Genomic DNA, 5,768 nt, shown 5'->3' with positions numbered 1-5,768 from the left:
CGCGGGAGCGGCCGTTGGGAGCCGGCTGGAGGCGCCGCGGCTCTCCTCACAGAGCGCCGCTCCCGGGGCCGGGGCCGTCCCGCGCCGGACGGCCGCTGCAACCGCTGCGCTTCTTCCCGCGGATCCTTCCTCGCTGCCGGGTGTTCAGAGACCCCTCCCGGCTTCCAAAGAGCCGCTGTGGGGGGGGCGGGAGGGTTCCCTAGAGCAGCGGGAAGGAAGCGGAGGTGGAGCCGCAGCGGGTGCCGACGCAGCTCCGCCGGAGCTGGGGGGGAACGGCAGAGGGGCGGGGAAGGGAAACCTGGGCGTTTCTCACCTTCCCGCTCTGGCGCCCGTTTTCCTTTGGATTCCACAAAGGACTTGTTTTCACTTTGCAAATCACAACGTCTTTTTAGCATTGTACCCCGACCCAGCCACCTCCCTTCCGAAAAGTCAGTGCTGACCCCGTAGCCAGCAGCCGTACTGCTCGGGATCTCCTAGCATTAGCCAGGATTCGGTCCCTCGGACTTCATGAAAGTGACAGCTTTGATGACGATCCCCACCATATCCTCCATTTGGAAAGCTTTGGGACATTTATTTCTGCGCCCACTGCTATCGCATCTCAGCAATCCTGACTCGCTGTAGCCTAAGGCCTTGCTGCTCTGCAGCCTTGTTAGCTTTCTGTCGCATTACGCTGTCATTCTGTGAACTAAGAGCGGATCCAGCAGAACACCAGCACTAAAACCATTCTGTATGTAAGGGATTCCTACAGCAGGCCTTGTAGTTAATTATCCGTGGCTGGTTTCCTTTTTAGGGCCTGGGAACAGAGAGCAACACGCTGACCAGAGTGTTTCCCAGGCTGGAAATAGATCAGCTGGCTATCAGAAGAGGATTCCTAGACATGTATAGAAAATGTCTCTACTCCGTCATGAAGGTAAACTTCTCAAAGTAAGACACACAAAGCGGAGCTCAAAAACTATTTGTATTCCTTTTTCTTCCTCTCAGAACCTCTTCTGTTTCCTTTCCCTTCACTTGCGGCGTCTCCCCCTATTCCCTTCTCCTTCCCTTCCGCCCTCTACCCCCTTTTTCCTTCCCTTCCCTTCTGGCCTCTCCCCCCATTTCCATTCCCTTCCCTTCTCTTTCCTTGCTGTGTTTCCCTCCGCTTCCCTTCCCTTCTCTTGCGTCTTGCAGCATCTTCCCCCAGTTATCTTCCTTTCCAGCATTAGAATGCACTGCATAGCGCAGCAGAGACAACAGATCAGCAAGGTCCTAGGCTCCAGCAAGGGAAGATTTACTCAAATGCCTTGCCTTATCCCAGCGGATACCCTAACCCTATCCCAACGGATACCCTAACCATAAAACTAACCCTGACCCACTAACCCTAACCCTTACCATAGTGCTAGCCCTAACCCCTAAGTCTAACAGAAAAACTTTAACCCTAACCCTTACTCTGATTCTAACCCAACTGATACCCTAAACCTAACCCTAACGCTTACCCTAACCCTAACACCAAAACATAACATAACCCTAAACATAACCTTAATTGGTCCTGGCCCTAATCCTAACTCTAAACCTAACCCTGATTAGTCCTAACCCTGTCCCATACCCTAACCCTAACCGGTCTTTTTGCAAACCCTAACCTTACCCCTTACACTCACCCTTGCCCTAACTGTAACTCCTAACTCTAATACAAGCCCTAACCTAACTTTGATCCTAACCATAACACTAACCCTAATCCTAAACGATTGTAACCCTCACCCTAATTGATTCCATTCCTAACCCTAGCCCTTACACTTAGCCTTACCCTAACTGCAAGCCCTAACTCTTATCCAAACCCAGTCCTAACCCAGCTCTAATCCTAAACCTAACCCTAAATGATCCTAACAATAACATTAATTGAACCTACCCCTAACTCTAACCCTAACCATAACTGACTCTAATCAAAACAGTAACCCAATCTCTAACTGATGCTAACCCTATCCTTAACACTAACCCTACCAATAAGTGATCTTAGCCCCAACCCTAACACTAACCGCAAGTTATCCTAAACCTAAAACTAATTGAACCTAATCTAAACGCTCTGTTATTGATTCTAAGCCTATACCTATCCCAACACTAACCCTAATTAATCCGAAACCTAAATCTAACCCTAATCCTAACCCTAACCCTAACCCTGTGATGGAATCCTAAGCCTACCTCTCACCCTAAGCCGAACCTTAACCCGAATTCTAACCCTAACCCTAATATTGATGGTGCAGCCCCTAGCCCTAACCCAACCCTAATGCTATCCCAAACACAAACGTAACCTTAACCCTAACCAAAATACCCTATCCCTAACTATAACTCTACTGATGCCCGAACGCTAATACCCTAACCCTATTGATACCATAACGCTAACCCTAACTGACAGCACTAACCCTAACCCCTAATCCTAACCCTAAATCTAGCCATAACCCTAAAGATAACCCTAAATTATACTAATCCCAACCCTAACTGTTCCTAAATCTAAACCTAACCCTAACACTATCCCTAACTCTAACACTAAATCTAATTCATCTGAACCCAAAACCTAACTCTAACCCTAATGCTAACCCTAACCCAAACTCTAACAGATTCTAACCCTAACGCTAAACCAAACCATAAACTCTTAAACATAATTCAAACCTAAACCCTAACCTTAACCCCTTACCATAACCCTAACCCTAAACATAAACCTTAATTGGTCCAAATCCTAAACCTAACGCTAATTGATCCCAAACACTAACCCAAACACTAATTGATTCTAACCCTAACCCTAATTTATCCTTTCCCTAACTCTAACTTAAACCCTAACTCTAACTGATCCTAACCCTATCCCAAACCCTAACCCTAATAGGTGATATCCCAAACCCTAACCCTATCCCTTACACTTAGCCTTTCTCTAACTGCAACTCCTAACTCTAATCCAAACACTAACCCTAACCTAACTTTGATCAGTCCTAACCCTAATCTTAACCATAACAATAAATGTAACCCGAACTGATCCTAAACCAAACCCTAACTGATCCTACCCCTCTCTTTAACCCGGTACCTTTTTGTTCTAGACTCAAACTCTAACTGATGTTTAACCTATCCCTACCACTAACTCTGTTATCCTGACCCTAACAATAAGTGACCTTAGCCCAAAACCGAACCCCAACCCTAGGTTATCCTGAGCCTAAATCAAATTGATCTGAACACTAAGTCTTATTGATTCCAACCCTATTCCTATCCCTAACGCTAAACCTAATTGATCCTAAAGCTGACCTAATCCTAACTTTAAGCCTAATTGATCCTAATCCTATCCCTTACCCAAACTGGTCCTAAACAATACCCCAAACCTAACTGTAACGCTCACTGATCCTAAACCTATCCCTAACGCTAAACCTAAATTATCCCAACCCTAACCCTAATAGATCCTAAACCTAACCATAACGCGAATGCTAACCCTAAGTTATACTAACCCTAACTTTAATGCACAACTTAGCCTGTGTCTGCGTCAACAGTGATGGGTACAAGTGATGGTGCCTTAGGACAGGAAGAGTTAATCAGTCGGGTACGCTCATTAATTCCTCAGCAACTGTTGACTCTTTGACCAGCATGGAGAAGCAGGTGGCCCAGCTGGGTTTTCCCAGTTCCAGAAATTTCTGAAGGAGGTTGCTGGATCGTTCCATGATACCATTAGCTTCAGGGTAACAAACAGGGAGTATGGAAAAGCCACAGAATGCCTCCTGTTCTGACCCATTCTTGTACTACCCCTGAGATGAAGTGGGAGCTGTTGTCTGATGGTATGGAACTGGGTTTCAGAAGAATGCTAAACCGTTTCTTCAGGGCTTAACAGTATTTTCCCTGTTTGCTCGAGGGAAAGGTTCAGGCAGCAGAAGGTCAGAGACTATTTCCACCCCTATTAGCATGTCCTGTTTTCCTTCAGATTTATGAAAATGGCCAATATGATCAATCTGTCATGTGTTCCATCGGTGCTTACCTTCCCTTAGATGGAGAGGGGTTTACTGTAAGGGGTGTTTGTCCAGGCATGTGCAGCATAGGTCACAAACAGAAATACAAGTGCGACATTTCTGCCTAGTGACAGGCCAGCCTTGGGAAGCACTGGGGGCATTTCCACCATAAGCGCTTCAAAGATGACGTGATTCAGAGTCCCTTCTATTTCCACAGATAGTACATATTCATCAATTACGCGTGTGCCAATTAACATAGACATGCCTATCTCAGGTAGTGATTTATGAGGTCTCCAGTTTTCTATTCCATGATCTCTTCTCCCATCTAGCGTCCTTTTAGCATTGTGACAGTCCAACCGACAGCCTTTGACTCCATCCAAGGATATTCCTCGCTTGTCCTCTAGATAACTTTCTCCACTGACGCATGCTCCGTAGGAGAATGCCAATTATCAGTAATTTATAGGTACCAAAATGGTAACATTTGCTCACTCAGCACTCGACCACTATTTCTGGACATCTGCTCATCTGTCCTAGTGCTATATAATGGGGTGTGGAAGATAAGGAGGACACGGGAGTATCTTGGCCCAATCCCAGAGTGAGACAGTGCGGCCTTGTGTGGAGGCCCTGGCTTTCATTATTGCATTTCCTTTTGCTGAGGATCTCTTATCAAAACAGAACAGCCTTACAGCATGCTTTCTAGTCTATAATGGTCCATGTGTGCTACTTGCAACATCTAAAAGCTACTGCAGTTTTGCAAAGGAGGATTAATCACATAGTACAACAGTTGAACAGCCACATTCAAATCAGCAATTTCAAAGACAAGTTACCAAATGCATTGTGCTCTACTTCTCAAATCGCAAGCAAGCGCACCCTCTCACAGTTCAGGTTCTCCATCTACACAGTTAAGACGTACGTAAGCAGTGCACTGGCACATATATTCGTTCTTTTTCAAGGTCTCATAGTGTTCTTCCCACGCTGGCCTGAACTTCTTGGTCCTAAACTTCAGGAATTTGGTTGATCTGGAGCTTGGTGGCTGCAGCGCTCACTTCCTCCCTCTGGGCACCGAGGGCAGGCTGGCCTTAGAGCTCGATGAAGACCATGGGGCGGGTTTCGCTGCCTTTACTCGGCTCAGGTCCGGTGCTTGGCCCTGGGTTCCGCGTTAGCCCTGAGTTTGGCTGGATGCTTTCCAGGCAGAAGACAGACCAGCATGGGAAGACCCACAGAAGATGGCAGGCTCAGCACCTCATGGTGAGGCCGGCCTGCCTGAGGTGCCCACCACCAACACCTCCGGTGCGGTTCTGCTGGCACACACGGGGCCCAGGTCTAGGGAGTGCCAGGCACCAAGGGGCAGAGCTGGGCTCCTGCTGTGTCAGGGCAGGCAGCAGGCTGTTGATGGCAGTGTCACAATGGGCAACAGACAGCACTGGCCACTTGTGTGTGACACTTCTGTGTCAGACGCCAGTTTTTCAGAGTGTTCCTCTGCTGCCATCTGTCGCATGGCATCAGAGGGTGAAGTCCCAAATCCCCTTGTACCTTGAGGTTGCTTGCTTTGGTTCTGGCCTGGCCGGGCCAAAGCAGCTGCTCTTGACGAGTGCGTGTTTAGTGCTAGACATGTAGTGCTGGGTTGCTCAGGGCACCTCCTCCACAGGTAATGGTTCCAGGCCTCTGGCCTTCTTCTTCTGTCTTCTGAAATGTTCCCAGTAGCGCCACATTGTTCTTGGAGCAATGCTCACGAGAGCAGTGCTGAGAAGAGGCACATCTTGCAGGCCTGGGCCAGGACCCTTGGCCATGACACAGCCTTTCCCACACACAGCTCTG

Source organism: Numida meleagris, unplaced genomic scaffold (assembly GCF_002078875.1).
Source record: "Numida meleagris isolate 19003 breed g44 Domestic line unplaced genomic scaffold, NumMel1.0 unplaced_Scaffold440, whole genome shotgun sequence".
In the NCBI taxonomy this organism is placed as follows: Eukaryota; Metazoa; Chordata; class Aves; order Galliformes; family Numididae; genus Numida; species Numida meleagris.
The sequence above is the reverse complement of the archived record's forward strand: the minus strand, read 5'-3'. Positions refer to the sequence as shown.